The following is an 18,724-nucleotide window of genomic DNA, read 5'->3' as shown; positions in this document are numbered from 1 at the left end:
TTCTATCTCGCACGGTTGTATTAATGATGACAGTATGTATATGGGGGATGGTGTGCATTTGTCTCGGGTGGGAAATGAGTTACTCATAGGAGACTTCTTAGCATGGTTGAAAACGTTGGAACATGACCTCTAGCTAGGAGTTTTGGTGGGGGGCCCGGATAGCCGGTCAACTATCCGGGCCTGTGGCGGTAAGGTCATGATCGGTGAGCACTAATTAGTAGATCCCTATGAGTGGGCGTCACCCAACACGGATGGGAGCGCTCGGGAGAGGTGGCCATTGGCCCCTCAATGGGGAGGCGGTCCCTTCTAAGGATGGGTCGCCGGAAGTAAAGGAAAGGCGGTCAAGGCCCCTTCCTTTGTAGGAGGGGTTACAGCCCCCTCCTGGGGAATTTCCCGGGGCCAGTGACATCTGCGACGGCAGATGCGGTAAGTTGTGTGGGGTTGGGATAAGGGCCACGATACCTTCTAGATACCTCACACGAGTATTCGAACGACCTTTAACTGGCGTCGAGTTTTAGGTGCCCCCGTCAAGTCAAGGGAAATTGGTAGTAGTTGCACTTGAGGTACGCCTCCGTGCTGTCGCCCATCCCAAGTGGGAGGGGTAAGTCCGGTTAGGGATCTTGACACCGGTTATGACCTTGCCGTTGGCCCTTAAACGTTAGGTTGTACAATTTCAATATGTCAAGAAATGTTTTGTAGGTTGCTAGTTCGGCTAGGAGAACCTCTGTATTAGAGAATCTGTTAAGGTTAGCCAAACATCGCAATATGGTAATGAAATTGTACATAACATGAAACGTTTAATGTTTTAATTTTGTTTTAATAAATACGGCCGGGATGGTCACTCCATCCCACTTCCAAAAACTTCAAGAACTGTTTCCGGTTTCACTCCTTTTGGGGATTGTGTTGAGAGGGGGTGGCGGGTATCTCGGCTATATGGAAAGGGGCGACCGAATCGGTCCCCCCGAACTTATGGCCGAGTGCCTCGATCCCCCCGGGAAGCCATTTTGGGCGGGAGGCGCGTCTCAGCTGGTATGCCCGAAGCGGCGTAGCTGGGGCGCGCTCGTTCCCGCCCTAGAGTGGGCTGGCCTAGACACCGACGCAGCCAGCCACGCCCTCAGGGGCAGGCAGGGGCGGGTATACGCCCGCCCTGAAGACGGATAAAAAGGGACGCAAGACCAGAAGACATCCTCTTGTTCTTGTGCTCTGAAGCTGCACCTCCTCGCTGCACGTGAGCTCGGGACAGAACGAAGAGCCAATTTTGACCCACCCACCAGCCCCTGAAGACAGCCAGTTGTGTATAATAAAGTTGATTAATTTTGTTTTGTTTTCGTTTCCAGGTTGTAGTGCCATGTTGATTTTGAGTTAATAAAGAATGTTCGTTTTGAGTATGTTTGCCATTAAAGATATTCAGTTAGTGTTGAATTTTGATGTATGCTCTTTCAGTCATAGTGGCCAATGTATTCTTAGGTTAATTTGCACTGTCGTATTTATTTTGGTAGGCGGTAAGGTCATGATCGGTGAGCACTAATTAGTAGATCCCTATGAGTGGGCGTCACCCAACACGGATGGGAGCGCTCGGGAGAGGTGGCCATTGGCCCCTCAATGGGGAGGCGGTCCCTTCTAAGGATGGGTCGCCGGAAGTAAAGGAAAGGCGGTCAAGGCCCCTCCCTTTGTAGGAGGGGTTACAGCCCCCTCCTGGGGAATTTCCCGGGGCCAGTGACATCTGCGACGGCAGATGCGGTAAGTTGTGTGGGGTTGGGATAAGGGCCACGATACCTTCTAGATACCTCACACGAGTATTCGAACGACCTTTAACTGGCGTCGAGTTTTAGGTGCCCCCGTCAAGTCAAGGGAAATTGGTAGTAGTTGCACTTGAGGTACGCCTCCGTGCTGTCGCCCATCCCAAGTGGGAGGGGTAAGTCCGGTTAGGGATCTTGACACCGGTTATGACCTTGCCGTTGGCCCTTAAACGTTAGGTTGTACAATTTCAATATGTCAAGAAATGTTTTGTAGGTTGCTAGTTCGGCTAGGAGAACCTCTGTATTAGAGAATCTGTTAAGGTTAGCCAAACATCGCAATATGGTAATGAAATTGTACATAACATGAAACGTTTAATGTTTTAATTTTGTTTTAATAAATACGGCTGGGATGGTCACTCCATCCCACTTCCAAAAACTTCAAGAACTGTTTCCGGTTTCACTCCTTTTGGGGATTGTGTTGAGAGGGGGTGGCGGGTATCTCGGCTATAATGGAATTGGTCCAATCAACATTGTGCACAATTTGAGAAAGCAAGGAGACATGTAAATAAATCTGTTTCTGCGTTCCTCAGAGATTATAGCATGGGTTCTATTTACCACAACAACTTGCGATACCACATGCAAGACGTCTATAGGAGAGACGGTGTTCATTTCACGAATGAGGGAAACAGAATCTTCCTCTGCAACATCAGGCTCTGCATCGGTACTTACTTATAAATGCAGAAAACACTCAATTAACACAAGGGCTCTTTTCAGAGCCACCTTATATCTAAGCACTTAAACTTCTGATTTATCTCCATTTTCACACTCTTGTGAATAGGTGTGCGCGACCGGGTGCGCGCACCCCGTTATTTTTTTCCCGAAAAAAAATATATCTTTTCGCGTTCAAGGGCCTTACTGCACACCCCGAGAAAACCTACGCAGCAAGACAATCTCTACCTTCTCCCTTTCCATGTTTCAACGCTTTGAAATGAACAATATATTTACTCGCAGTGACAAAATGGCGGACAAAACTTCCTGATTTCCTTCGAATCGAACGTTAACAGACGTCACGCAGCAAAAAAAAATTCCGCTCACGCGGAGCCGCTTGGGTGCGCGCACGTGTGCGCGCCTATAGATATATAATTGCCTTTAACTTTAATTTTCTCAACAACTACTGAACGGATTTACACCATTCCAAAAAAAGCGTAATCTGCGAACAAGACTCTACAGTTTTGGCAAATTTCTTATAAATCCATTCAGCCGTTCGACCTGTAGCCGAGTCTAAAGGTCCTATGTAAAATAACATGGAGAAAACACGTTTTGGGACCCCCCTTATATCTCAGCCCCCACTTGACCAATCCCCCCCAAACTTTCAGGGAAGGAGCGCAGCGGACCGAGCCATCTTCTTTGAGAAATTCGCAAAGACTTATCCACCAGGGCCAAAGTTATTCCAAATAGAATGTTGAGGATTTCCTATGGAAACTAGGTCCTAACTATAACTACCTACTGGCGACCGCCAGTAGGTAATATATATATATATATATTACCTACTGGCGGTCGCCAGTAGGTAGTTATAGTTAGGATTTTTTTCAATGTTAAATCTCAAAATTCTATTTGGAATAACTTTGGAGCCGGTTGACGAATCTGCCTGAAAATTTCCTGAAAAAGGCCTCGTCGAGCTCCGGTCCTTCCCAGAAAGTTTGGGGGGATTCGTCAAGCGGGGGCCGAGATAAAAGGGGGGCCCCAAAACGCGTTTTCTCCATGTTAATTTCCATAGGGCGGTCGATTTCACTTTTAGCCCGAACGGATGAATGGATTTCCACCAAACTTGGCAAAATTGTAGGGACTGGTAGCCCGATGTGCCTTTGCTATGTCTCAAGATATGTGCTCCAGTAGAATTTGAGTAATTTAAGTTTAAAAAATATATATATATCTGTAAGCACGCCCCGGTGCGCGCACCGGCGAGCGCTCCGGTCGCGCCACGTGAGGTGCGCACGGAAAGCTGATTGGCTCTCGGGTGTCTGAAAACATTCGAAACAGTCCGGAGCGGCCGCCATCTTGTGTCTCGGTAAAATCGAGACACAAGAGGTGTCAAAAACAAAGGGGGGAATTGACCATAAGGGGACAGGGTAGACCCCCCCTGACCCCCTAGGTTTAATGTGGGGGCCATAAAAGGGCCCCGCGGGGTCAAAAAAAATATATTTTTTTTTGATTATCGCGGGGGGCGCGCCTGGTACGCGCACCGGGGAGCGCACCGGGGAGCGCACCAGGGAGAAAAGAGAATGGCAGAGTTTTAAAATTTAAGTCATTTTATATAAATGGGAGGTAGTTCTGAAAAGAACTGTTTTTTTATTCTTTTTGTTGTTTTATATTTTTTTTCGGAGTTTTTAAACTTTTTTTGCTTTTTTTGGTTTTTCTGAACATTTTTTGTTTTTTTTGTATTTTTTAAGGAGAGAAACAAAAACCAAGCATTTCAAAAGGGCTCAACAGGAGAAAAAAAAAAGGGCAACAAATTAATATTTCCTTTGGCACTTGTGGTTTTCCCAAGCACGATTAATAAGAGTGATGCATTGCTCACCACCACAAAATTTGCAAACCATTTTAAAATTTGAAAAGTTGGTTTGTATGATGGAGCATGTCTCCCTAACTTCCGGTCCTGATGGGGTGGGAACAGTAGTTTTGGAGGTGCTGGCAGAAGATTGTACAGGGTTTTTGGCCAGTTCCCTGACCTCTGCCCTAGAATAGTTGTTGGGATGTTTTCTAACCATATGCCGAATCATTGTGTAGTTGCAGAAGGAGTACTTCTTGTTGGGATTCCCCCTTGACATCTCCTGATGACAGATAAGGCAGGTTGCTTCAGGTGCATTCACTTTTTTTTTGTCACTTGGGATAGAAAAAAATTGCCAAATGATGTGCTCTTTTGGCTTGTATGTTATGTTGTCCTCTGGGACGAATCTACTGTCCTCTTCGTCCTCATCCTCCTCCTGTTCTGGATCTCCACCACTGTGAAGTTGAGGAGGTCCTTGTGGTGGTGGTGGTGGTGGTGGTGGTGGTCCAGAAGATCCAGCAGCTGCAGCTAATGTAGCCATTTTCTATAGATAAAAGTAAAGGTCTTCCTCTCTCAAAGCAAAAAGGTAGAATAAGGAAAAAAGGTGGGGGCTTTCCTCATTTGGAAAAAAAAAATATCCTGAACCAATGAGAAGTGTTAATTTTAGGTCACATGACCAGGGGTTTTATCATTATGAAACCAAAACTGTTATGAACCAATCAAAAGTGTTATTTTTAGGGCACATGACCCGACGCGCTTACGCTACGCGCCCCGGGGCGTGCCCGGGGGCGCGCCCCGGGTCGCGTAGCGTAAGCGCGTCGGTGCGCCTACGTCGTGCGTTTCACGCATACGCGGCTACGCGATACGTCACGATCATGTTTTCGTTCGCGATATTGGCGCTTACGGGACGCTCCCCGGTGCGCGCCCCCGGGCACGCCCCGGGGCGCGTAGCGTAAGCGCGTCGGGTCATGTGCCCTAAAAATAACACTTTTGATTGGCTTCATATAATTGCGCTTTCCGGGGCGCTCCCCGGGGCGCGCTCCGGGAGCGCTCCCCCCCCCAAAAAAACTATAACTTGCGCGTGCAATGCACTGCTGATGACACCATCCTTGTGACACAGTGACAGACCTCCTCTCACTGTAAAGTAACCTTTGAAACACATATTCAAAAATAGAAACTAACATTTTCAAAAAAGTGCATATACCCATACCAGTTACAACAACCAATTCAGTAATGCCATGTCATGAGTGATGTAATATGTGATGTCATCAGCAGTGCATTGCACGCGCAAGTTATAGTGAGTCCGAATAACTATAACGTGGGAATTTCATTGGTTTTATGTCAGTAAAATTTCCAGCTAACTATAACTGGTGTGAAACCTCTGGTTTTTTAGGTGAATTTAATAGGTTTTTTAAATGCTAATTCCTAACTATAACTGGTGTGAAACCTATGCTTTTTTCAGTGAATATATATATATATATATATATATATATATATATATATATATATATATATATATATATATATATATATATATATATATATATATATATATTTATGTATATATATGTATATATATATATAAATATATATATATAAATATATATATATATATATATATATATATACGCATATATACATATATATATACATATTACCTACTGGCGGTCGTAGGTATATATAGTTAGGATTTTTTCTCTATGGGATTTTTGAAAATTCTATGTCTAATAACTTTGGCGTTTGGGGACGGAATTGGCAGAAATTTTCAGGAAAATGGAACATTTTGTTTCTGAGCAGCCCCTGACAATTTGGGGGGGTTTCATCAAGGGGGGGCTGAGAAAAAAGGGGGGTCCCAAAACGCGTTTTTCCCATGTTAATTTCCATAGGGCGATTGGCCTCACTTTTAGCTCGAATGGCTGAATGGATTTGCACGAAACTTGGCAAAATTGTAGGGACTGTTAGCCCGATGTGCCTTTGCTAGGTCTCAATATATGTGCTCCAGTGGATTTTGAGTAATTTAGGTTAAAAAAAGATATATATCTGGGCGGAGCCTAACCACACATCTGATCTGATTGGCTGTCAGCACTTCATCCAAGAAGTGTTGGCAGCCATCTTGGGACCAATATACATGATAGCACCTCATTAAAAAGCATTGTAGTTAATAGAGGGTTTTAGGACTTTAGTTACATTATAAATCATTTGTTGATGGTACCATACTCGTTTTAGGAATTGTGGTGGGTTCTAAGGTGATTTTACCATGTGAAAAAACCGTCTGCTGTGATATCATGAATATTGTTTGAAAGAAAACTAATATCTCATGATTTTCCCACAGTGGTTTGGAAGGGGATCTATAAGCTAAACTGAAAGCAAATTTTCTGTAAATTCACATTATCTTTCTCAGTCATGTGAAAATGAAGTCTGACATTCTCAGTAAAACATAAACATCCAACAAGGACAGAGACTGTCAGTTGATTCCTTTGTGTTCTACTGCAGCCTCCTAGAGTGTTCTAAAGAACAACTAGAGCGCTAACAGTCCTACTTATTACAATGGTATGGCACACCTGAAGCCATCTTGATTGGAATAAAGTGGTAACTCTTAAAACATTTAATTTAAAAAGAAACAACATGAGGGGGTATATTTTGCCATAGAAAGTATGATTAGTGCTGCAGAATGAAAAATTAGGGCACATTTTGAGTGACTTCTCAAATCCTTTTCTATTTCATTAAAACATTCTGACATGCAGTCTCCCAAAATGGCCACCAGAGACAAAAGAGCCCAAATGTAGCCCAAATATCACCCAAATGTAGCCCAAGTATAGCCCAATGACAGAATGTCCCAGAGTGTTCTAAAGAACAACTAGAGCGCTAACAGTCCTACTTATTACAAAGGTATGGCACACCTGAAGCCATCTTGATTGGAATAAAGTGGTAACTCTTAAAACATTTAATTTAAAAAGAAACAACACGAGGGGGTATATTTTGCCATAGAAAGTATGATTAGTGCTGCAGAATGAAAAATTAGGGCACATTTTGAGTGACTTCTTAAATCCTTTTCTATTTCATTAAAACATTCTGACATGCAGTCTCCCAAAACGGCCACCAGAGACAAAAGAGCCCAAATGTAGCCCAAATATCACCCAGATGTAGCCCAAGTGTAGCCCAATGACAGAATGTCCCAGAGTGTTCTAAAGAACAACTAGAGCGCTAACAGTCCTACTTATTACAAAGGTATAGCACACCTGGAGCCATCGTGATGGGAATAAAGTGGTAACTCTTAAAACATTTAATTTAAAAAGGAACAAAATGAGGGGGTATATTATGCAATAGAAGGTATTATTAGTGCTGCAGAAAGAAAAATTAGGGCACATTTTGAGTGATTTTTCAAATCCTCTTCTATTTCATTAAAACATTCTGACATGCAGTCTCCCAAAATGGCCACCAGAGACAAAAGAGCCCAAATGTAGCCCAAATATCACCCAGATGTAGCCCAAGTATAGCCCAATGACAGAATGTCCCAGAGTGTTCTAAAGAACAACTAGAGCGCTAACAGTCCTACTTATTACAAAGGTATGGCACACCTGAAGCCATCTTGATTGGAATAAAGTGGTAACTCTTAAAACATTTAATTTAAAAAGGAACAAAATGAGGGGGTATATTTTGCCATATGAATTATGATTAGTGCTGCAGAAAGAAAAATTAGGGCACATTTTGAGTGAGTTCTCAAACCCTCTTCAATTTCATAAAAAAATTCTGACATACAGTCTCCCAAGATTGAAAATGCAATAGATCTCGCCCTCGTTTAAGTTAAAGCCATTCTGTTTGTAAGGAGGTGGCTTTTTAGCTTTGCTTTTATTAGTGTTTTTTCAACTTTCATGTAAATAACATGCATCTGTATGCATATAAGTATATGTATGCATGCATTTATGTTTGTATTTATATAGATATACAGATGATATATGTTTATATATGTATGTATATATATATATTCACTGAAAAAACCATAGGCTATAGACCATATCTAGTTAGGAATTAGCATTTACAAAACCTTGAAAATTCACTGAAAAAACCATAGGTTATAGACCATATATAGTTAGGAATTAGCATTTACAAAACCTTGAAAATTCACTGAAAAAACCATAGGTTATAGACCATATATAGTTAGGAATTCGCATTTACAAAACCTTATTTTACTCACACAAAACCATTGAAATTCCATATATAGTTAGTTGCACTAACTATATATTGCGCACCCGCAATCCACTGCTGATGATGTCACATATTACATCATTCATGACATGGTCTGTGACATCACTGATGACATCACTGATGACATCTCAAATGACATCACTGATGACATCTCAAATGACATCACTGATGACATCACTGATGACATCTCATTTGACATTACTGATCACATCACTGATGATATCATTCATGTGATAATACGATGAACCTCTTCAGACTCTAATATAACCTTAGATACAATCAGTGTAAACAGACACTCACAGACTGTCACTCATCCATGGAGTTACTCACACACCTAGTCAGTCATGCAAAGAATCAATCACACCTCCATTTCCTCAACTATACAGTTATACAAACTTTACTTATTCAAACATATACTAACACATATTTACTCTCTTATACAATCCCCGATACAAGTTCACAATGATCCATACAGCCACTCACACATTCACTGGCTCTTATGCACAGTTATTTATATATGTCAACTCTCACATGTACTGTGTTTTACATATGTACTTACTTTGACATGTAGCACTGAGATATCCATTCACTCACCAATACACTCATGCACACAGTCAACCGCCCATACAGCTGTTTCCACATGCACTTTTGAAACCATACATCTGGTGAATCAACTGCTCACACATCTATGCACAGAGTCATACACCTCCCAGCCACCCACACACACACTCAGTCTCCCATACAAATACTTGGGCAACCAATCAATAACCCATATAGTTACTCATATAGCTACTTATCAACACATGCAACAGTTTACAGAACAACAGACATAATGATGCACAAATTAAGACAGTTTAGTCACTAACCCATGCACTCAGTGAGACACATTTAATCACTCACTCATACAGTCAGTCATGCACCTACTAAATCCTTCATCCAGACACTTATACATCCACTCATTCTTCAATATGTAAGACATATTTTAACTTTACAGAAACATACAGTCACTGGATGTTGTCATCAGTGATGTCATCAGTGATGTCATTTGAGATGTCATCAGTGATGTCATCAGTGATGTCACTGACCATGTCATGAATGATGTAATATGTGACATCATCAGCAGTGGATTGCGGGTGCGCGATATATAGTTAGCGCTTATAACTATATATGGAATTTCAATGGTTTTATGCGAGTAAAATAAGGTTTTGTAAATGCAAATCCCTAACTATATATGGCCTAAAACCAATGGTTTTTTCATTGAATTTTCAAGGTTTTGTAAATGCAAATTCCTAACTATATATCCACTATAACCTATGGTTTTTTCTGTGAATTTCATTGGTTTTTTAATAGCAAATATGAAAAGCTTTAAAATGTCAAGTACGTGATAGATGAAAACATTTTCGTATTTATGCACGCTGATGTGCTTTGAACGCTGCACCCCCTCCCTCCCCTCTTTTGTCTTAGTAGTACTCTCTCTTTGCAGATAGTGAACGGTAGTTAACGCAAGCCTTTCCCCCCTTTTTAATCTGTCGTGCCTGCTTGTCTCTCCATTTGATTGATTGTTGTCCAAGCATTTACTGTTTTAGAATTGGTTCTCTTTGGATCATTCTCTATTTACAAACAAGCACAAAGTCGCAATACTCTGTTTAGTCTTTGCAGATAGTGAAAAATCGTGTAAAAAAAATAAAAGTAATCGAGCAAAATCAGTAGGCCACTAATTGGATCTCTTTTTGACCTCGCTAAAATAGAAATATTAGGAACAACCATACATGAGAAATACGAAAATAGTGAGATGAACTGAGCTCCACACCATGAGGGCTGCAAGACAGCTCGGCTCCATCACCCATCCCGCACAAAATAACGACAAACCCTATGCAAATATTAAAAATATAGACAACACACCAGCAAAGAAACAGGGTAAAACATTTTATTAAAAAACTATTTACATAACGTTGGTTTATAAGATGATATCAGTAGTGAACCGATGTGTGAATAGATCGAAAGCAGCACAAGGCTCCAAGATCCGGATGGCAAGCTCCTGGATGTTGGGTGCCATAGTTTAGAGTTCTGAATTTGAGCCTTTTTCAATGCCTGTGCTTTGTTGAATCAAAATGGCGGCTTGACACAAAGCTGACTCAAGCGTTGCTACTGATGCTATGCAGACCAAAACTGGTTTTCAGTTTGTACATTTTTCTAGATTTTTCAATCCAAGTTTGGTTGACTTTGTAGAACGATGGCTTCAAATTTTCAACATACGGTGTGGTGGCGCTGACTGGGAGGGGGCGCTTCGCTCCTGCCCCCTCCCCAAGTAAGATTTTCATACGTGAAAGTACGTTAATGGTTTTGGTCCCTGAGATGCTTCGATGTCACTGCCATTCTCAAATAGCATAAGTTCTGGATGTTGGGTGCCATAGTTCAGAGTTCTGAGCAGCGCTTGTAACACTGTCTGAAGCTTATTTCCACCTACTGCAGCTTCACTATTCTCAAAGTAAGTGAGTGTCGTTTGTGGACCTGACTGCATTAGAAAACTTGGGCGGTGTGATGGCCATGGACTCGGAGAAGACGCTTGGCTCCGACACCCTCCCCAAGTCTTATAGCACTGGTGTAGCCTGAGATCGCCCCCGACATAGGCGGCCGGCTCCCGGGGTCCGGCGGAACTTTTTGCCTTTTGATGACTCTTCAATTCTGGACCTTGTCCCACAATCCGTTTCACCTGAAGACAAGCTGTAGTGGGGCGCCCCTTTACCGTTTTAGTTGCCATTCCGCCCGCTTTTGCTACACTGTGCCTCTTCCGCCATTCAGCTGTTTACCGCCCGCTCTTGCGACTACAGCGTCTCGCTCACCATGTAGTTGAGTTGCTCCCGCTCTTGCGGTGCAGCGATAGGCGGCTGCCACATGGCTCTCAAAATGGCGGCCGGCTCTTCGGTTTTGGGCCTGGTCCACTAAAATGGCCCTGGGACACATTGGAACTCGGACGCTTCCCTGATAGGGCTTGGGTCCCATTCTCGAAAAGCGTCCCCTCAGCCGTGAAGATTCTACAAAAGTCTTGGGGGCCTCCGACTCCCGCAGGCTTCTGGTGGGGAGCGGCTGCCATGATTGCTCGTGGAATGGCCACGACGGAGCTACGAGATGGTAGTGGTCTCATGCTGACGCCAGCTTTAGTCTGAAACATCCAGAAACACTGTAGACTACCAATTCGATCAGTTCCGGTAGCGCCCCAACATGACCCGGAAGAGAAGAACTTGCCCTCCCCTCTTTGACTGATGGTTCTTGTTGCCTGTCCCCTCTGTTGTCATTTAACAGAACTTTTTGGACTGCTGAAAGGGGTTGTGTTCTGAACGCTGGTTGGTGGAGACATTTTGACTATATTCTTGACCTACGTTGTCGCGTAATGCGTTATATGACACGCCGCGTTAGCGCACCCGGAAGTGATCCGAGGCGCGGCGCGCAGCGCGTAACGTAAGCATAACAGGTCATGTGACTTGTTAATAAAACTTTTCATTGGTTCATTTTACTTTTGTTAATTTAATGATGAAAAGCTTGGTCATATGACCTAAAAATTACGCTTTTTATTGTTTTCGAATATTTTTTTTTCAAACATATGTTATAATATTCCAGGCTAATGTACTTTCCCGGAAAATTTACAACTGTCTTGCAAGTAAAATATATTCCTTTTTCGAGAAAAAGGGCGTTTCTTCCTTCCATGACGGAACCGTTGAGTAAAAGAGATTCGGCCTGCTGTCTTAGTCGCCGATACGCCTGATTATCAGATTCTTATCGATCACTTTATGTTGCAGACATGAAAAACACAACTGCCCTTGACCATTTATCTTTACTGCGTTCCTACATATTATACCTTTTATCCGTCATGTAATTGGACTGCTTTATTTCACTTGCCTTTTACTGATTCGAAAACAGTGACTAAAAGTAAAAACTTTACCAATGTAAATACTACTACCGTGTTTTGTTTTAAAAACCTTTATTGTGAAAATGTCAGTATACAAATACGGGCCTATAACCACGTGGGCTGGCCACGGAGCAAACTGAAATCGTATATGATGAGGAGACATTTACACTGTAGAGGAACGTAACGAGCGGGCCATTAGGTTGCAAGAACTAAGGTGTCTAACAGTTGCGGAATCGGTGGACATACATTTTGTAATTAAAATAGGACAGGGCCACTTACAATAACATTTTCTAGATATACATTTGCGGGCAAGGAGTTACGAGTCCCATTTATACCGGCGCCATTTTGGGCGAGGCCGGGCAGGTCCAAGATATAGTCAAAATGTCTCCACCAACCATCGGCCAGACCAGTACCCCTTTCGGCCCTTTATGCTACAAGATGGTGTCTTCCATTCAGAAAATATTGTTGGCAGCATTTTGAAAGGAAACAGAAACAGCCGTTCTCCTAGTGAGTTTCACATTGTTACATTTAGGAAGAATGTTGAAGAGTAGTATGTGGAAAATCTGAAGCCATTTTTCTACAAACTCTTAATCAGACTTGGATGGAAAAAAAAAACATGAAGAATGTACAAACTGAAAACCAATTTTTGTCTGTATAGCATCAACAGTAACGCTTGAGTCAGCTTTGTGTCAAGCCGCCATTTTCATTCAATCAATAGCGTCCCCCTGCACACATTCAGGGACCTGGTCGTGTCTTCAGATGAAATGGATTGTAGGAAAAGAAGCAGAAAGGAAAAGGCAAAAAGTTCCGCCGGACCTCGGGAGCCGGCCGCCTATGTCATGTGCGACCTTTGGCCACACAAGGGCAATAGTGAAGCTGCAGCAGATGCAAATAAGCTTCAGACAATCTTACAAGCACTGCTCAGAAATCTCAACTGAGGCACTCAACATCCAGGACTTGCCATTCGAATCTTGGCGCCTTGTGCTGGTTCCGACCTATTCACACATCGGTCCTGGATCTCGGCGCGTTCGACTCACTGTACCGCAACAGTGACCGCAATTCAGCTGGACAAGCCGCCATTTTCATTCACTCAATAGCGTCCCCCTACACACATTCAGGGACCTGGTCGTGTCTTCAGATGAAACGGATTGTAGGAAAAGAAGCAGAAAGGAAAAGGAAAAAAGTTCCGCTGAACACCACCTTGGGCAATAGTGAAGCTGCAAAAGGTGCAAATAAGCTTCAGACAGTCTTCAACTTACTCTGATTCTTATAATAAACTTCAGATAGTCTTACAAGCACTGCTCAGAACTCTCAACTGAGGCACTCAACATCCAGGACTTGCCGTTCGGATCTTGGCGCCTTGTGCTGGTTCCGACCTATTCACACATCGGTCCACTACTGACATCACCTCATAAGCCAACAGGGCACCCCACGCCGACTTTCGGCGCAGCATTGTAGGATGGCCACACCAGTGCGGCAACTTGCTGGACACAACATCGGGGCCATCCAGATCTCGGCGCGTTCGACTCACTGTACCGCAACAGTGACCGCAACTCAGCTGGACACGCCGACTTTCGGCGCAGCATTGTAGGATGGCCACACCAGTGCGGCAACTTGCTGGACACCACCTCAGTGCCATCCGGATCTCGGCGCGTTCGACTCACTGTACCGCAACAGTGACCGCAACTCAGCTGGACACGCCGGCCTTCGGCGCAGCATTGTAGGATGGCCACACCAGTGCGGCAATTTGCTGGACACCACCTCGGTGCCATCCGGATCTCGGCGCGTTCGAGTCACTGTACCGCAACAGTGACCGCAACTCAGCTGGACACGCCGACTTTCGGCGCAGCATTGTAGGATGGCCACACCAGTGCGGCAACTTGCTGGACACCACCTCGGTGCCATCCGGATCTCGGCGCGTTCGACTCACTGTACCGCAACAGTGACCGCAACTCAGCTGGACACGCCGGCCTTCGGCGCAGCATTGTAGGATGGCCACACCAGTGCGGCAATTTGCTGGACACCACCTCGGTGCCATCCGGATCTCGGCGCGTTCGAGTCACTGTACCGCAACAGTGACCGCAATTCAGCTGGACACGCCGTCTTTCGGCGCAGCATTGTAGGATGGCCACACCAGTGCGGCAATTTGCTGGACACCACCTCGGTGCCATCCGGATCTCGGCGCGTTGTGCTGCCTTCGGCCTATTCGCACATCGGTCCGCTACTGACGCCGCCTCACGTGCCAACGGATTTTCTACGCTTTTTGTAGCCCTATGCCGCATAACAAGTCATGTGACTTGTTTATAAAACTTTTCATTGGTTCATTTTACTTTTGGTTTCCTAAAGATGGAAGGCTTGGTCATATGACCTAAAAATAACACTTTTCATTGGTTTAGAACATTTTTTTTTCCCAAACGATGAAAGCCCCACCTTGTTTCTGGATCATTCAGACTGAAGCTGGCGTCAGCATGAGAGCACCACCATCTCGTGGCTCCGTCGTGGTCATTCCGCGAGCAATCATGGCAGCCGCTCCCCACCGGAAGCCTGCGGGAGTCGGGGGCCCCCAAAACTTTTGTAGAATCTTCACGGCTGAGGGGACGCTTTTCGAGAATGGAGCCCAAGCCCTAACAGGCAAGCGTCCGAGTTCCAAGGTGTCCCAGGGCCATTTCAGTGGACCAGGCCCAAAACCGAGGAGCCGTCCGCCATTTTAAGAGCCATGTGGCAGCCGCCTATCGCTGCACTGCAAGAGTGGAAGCAACTCAACAACATGGTGAGCGAGATGCTGTAGCCGCAAAAGCGAGCGCAACTCAGCTAGATGGCCGCCACCTGGGGAGGCCCGTTCACGCCGCCTCCCCCACCCCCGGGCCGCCGCACGCCAATTTTCGGAGCAGCATTGTAGGATACCAAAACCAGTGCGGCAGTTTACTGGACATCACCTGGGTGCCTGTCGTACATGTTGTGTCAGCCATGTGACACTGGACACAGTCCCATCAACATCTCAACGCGTTCTGCTGCCTTGGGACTATTCGCACAACAGACCGCTACTGACGAGGCCTCCCCCCGCACCACCCGGGACGCCCCACGCTGTTTTTCTGTGCTGCATTGTAGGATCCCAAAACCAGTGCGGCACCCAGGCGACATCACCTGGGTGCCGTCCAGAACTCTGCACGTTGTGCTGCCTTGGGACTATTCGCACAAAAGACAGCTTCTAACCATTGTTGCTTTTTGTGTTGAAAAATGTTTAAATGTTTTTAGTTTTTGTTCCGTTCGTTATAGTTAATAGTTAATAAAGTTTTATAATCTTACTTTGTTGGAGTGTTATCTATTTTTTTAAAAACGGGTGAATGGGGCCTTGAATCGGGTTATTGTCATGTGTGGGCTTTGGAAGTGTGCTGCTGCAGGATCGGACATTTCAAACTCAAATGCACGTTCTTTTTCTTACCTTTCCGAAGCATGGAGCGCAATAGCAGGCAGAGAAAGGGTGATGCACGTGTTGAACACTACCTGACCTGGCAAGTTGCTGGCAGTGCCCCCCCGCCCGCTCCTGAAAGAGGGCACACACACACCGCCGCCCCGAGTACTTCACAAATCTTTAAAAGACCATGCGCTTGTTCATGAGGCTTAAATGGTTTATCACCTCTTCTAGAACCCCTGCATCGACCCTCTGACGTTTCCTGGAAAAATTACCATGTAACACAATACCAAGCCCTGTCAGCTGAAACCCCCAAGGAATCGTGGGGCATATTATCAAGGGGGTTTATCTCCGCTTTTTTGGCTTTAAAAGCCAAGAAAGCGGAGATAAAAATATCTCCCTATTACCAAGCTGTCGCTAACACCAGTTAGTGACAGCTAAAAGGAGATAGCGACCATCTTGGGCCCCGCTTTGCATGTCAGTGATACTTATCACTAATGACATGCAAAGCGGGCGTGCCAAGATGTTAGCGACTGGAAACAGTCCCTAACATCGCTATCTCCTATTACCAACTTTTGGAGATATTTGCGCTAAGCGCGAATATCTCCAAAATCTAACACCTGCCCTGAGCAGTTCTTAGCCATGTTATCCAATGGGAGGTGGATAACATGGCTAAGAGCATTTGCTCGATAATACATGAATATCGCTGACTTTTCTGCGATAATAGCAAGGTTTATCTGCGATAAAAATCGCCGATGTGCGGCGATAATTTTTGTCTCTAAACAAATAAGAGACAAAAATTATCGCTAGTTGTTCGTAATATGCCCCCGAGTTTTTGCTTGCAGAAATCGGGAGGCGGGAGACTAGCACTGAAATCAGTAGTCACACGCCTGAATCGGGAGGGTTGGCATGTCTGAATTCTCTACAGCTGGGGCCATAAACTACATCCGCAGGGGTAGGTGATAGCCTAGGTCCGGCCTGGACAATCGAACACAGAGGAAGAGGAGTGGCAGAGGGTGCGGTAGTGAATAGGGTGAAAGAGAGGTGTCGGGAGGGCACAGGGTGTGATTCTCAGAGAAGAGCAGCGCAGATGGGGGGAAGTATATGGCCCATGCATGAGAGACAGAGCGGGGATGACCAGTGCGTGGGGGAGATGCTTGCGAGGGTGGGAAGCCATGCTGAGGATCGGCGGCGTGCAGAGAGTGGGCCTGGTCAAGGCATCTAAAATGGCTGCCGTGCACGACAAAATTGTGGCATTGGACAAAAAGGCAAGATGGCGCAGACAATGTTTTTCAATAAGGATTCATTTATAACAAAATATTTACTCGCAGTGACAAAATGGTGGTCAACACTTCCTGATTTCCATCGAATCGAACGTTAACAAACGTCACGCAGCAAAAAAAAAAAAAAAAAAAAAAAAAAGCTCACGCACAGAGCAGTTTTTAACCATGTTATCCAATGGAAGGTGGATAACACGGCTAAGAGCATTTGCTGGATAATGCATGAATATCGCTGACTTTTCAACGATACTCATGCATTGTGGCCGATGTGCGGCGATAATTTTTATCTCTAAACAATTAAAACGAAGCACAAAATGGCGAATTCCCGTTTCGCTACCAGTTTGCGGCCCAGTTCGCGGCCGTGAAGCGCTTCTACCGTGAAAAAATTTTTTTTTTCTTTTCCCCACGGGACCCTTTAATAACCCCAACAACATTCCTAGGGGGTCAAGAGGGGGATACCTTGCCCCCTTTCATTAAATTCCCCTTTTGTTTTTCACCTCTTCTTCTCTCTCGATCCTACCGAGAGACAAGATGGCGGCCGCTCCGGACTGTCACGCAGCAAAAAAAAAAAGCTCACGCACAGCCGCTGGAAGAGATGTATCAACATATATCAGCCTCCTCAGCCACCCTCAGGAAACATAGGGGATTAGGATACGTCTCCCGCACCCCCTTATACCTAATAATTTAATTAACGAAGCACAAAATGGCGAATTCCCGTTTCGCTACCAGTTTGCGGCCCAGTTCGCGGCCCGTGAAGCGCTTCTACCGTGAAAAATCATTTTTTTTTCTTTTCCCCACGGGACCCTTTAATAACCCCAACAACATTCCTAGGGGGTCAAGAGGGGGATACCTTGCCCCCTTTCATTAAATTCCCCCTTCGTTTTTCACCTCTTCTTCTCTCTCGATCCTACCGAGAGACAAGATGGCGGCCGCTCCGGACTGTTTAGAATGTTGACAGACACCGGAGAGCCAATCAGCTTTCTGCGCGCAAAGTTCCGTTTCGCGAAAAGTAAGCGGACCGGATCGCTGCCCAGAGCGCTGTTACAGATATATATCTTGTTTTGAACGTTAATTTCTCAAAATCCACTGAAGCACATATATTGAGACCTAGCAAAGGCACATCGGGCTAACAGTCCCTACAATTTTGCCAAGTTTCGTGCAAATCCATTCAGCCGTTCGAGCTAAAAGTGAGGCCAAAGGCCCTATGGAAATTAACATGGGAAAAACGCGTTTTGGGACCCCCCTTTTTTTTTGGCCCCCCCCTTGACGAAACCCCCCCAAATTTTCAAGGGCTGCTCAGAAACAAAATGTGCCATTTTCCTGAAAATTTCAGCCGATTCCGTCCACAAACGCCAAAGTTATTAGACATAGAATTTTCAGAAATGCCATAGGGAAAAAATCCTAACTATATATACCTACTGGCGATAGCCAGTAGGTAATATATATATATATATATATATATATATATATATATATATATATATATATATATATTACCTACTGGCGGTCGCCAGTAGGTATATATAGTTAGGATTTTTTCCCTATGGGATTTTTGAAAATTCGATGTCTAATAACTTTGGCGTTTGTGGACGGAATTGGCTGAAATTTTCTGGAAAATGGCACATTTTGTTT

This window comes from Lissotriton vulgaris, chromosome 3_1 (assembly GCF_964263255.1).
Source record: "Lissotriton vulgaris chromosome 3_1, aLisVul1.2, whole genome shotgun sequence".
NCBI classification, from domain to species: Eukaryota; Metazoa; Chordata; class Amphibia; order Caudata; family Salamandridae; genus Lissotriton; species Lissotriton vulgaris.
Note: the sequence above shows the minus strand (reverse complement) of the source record.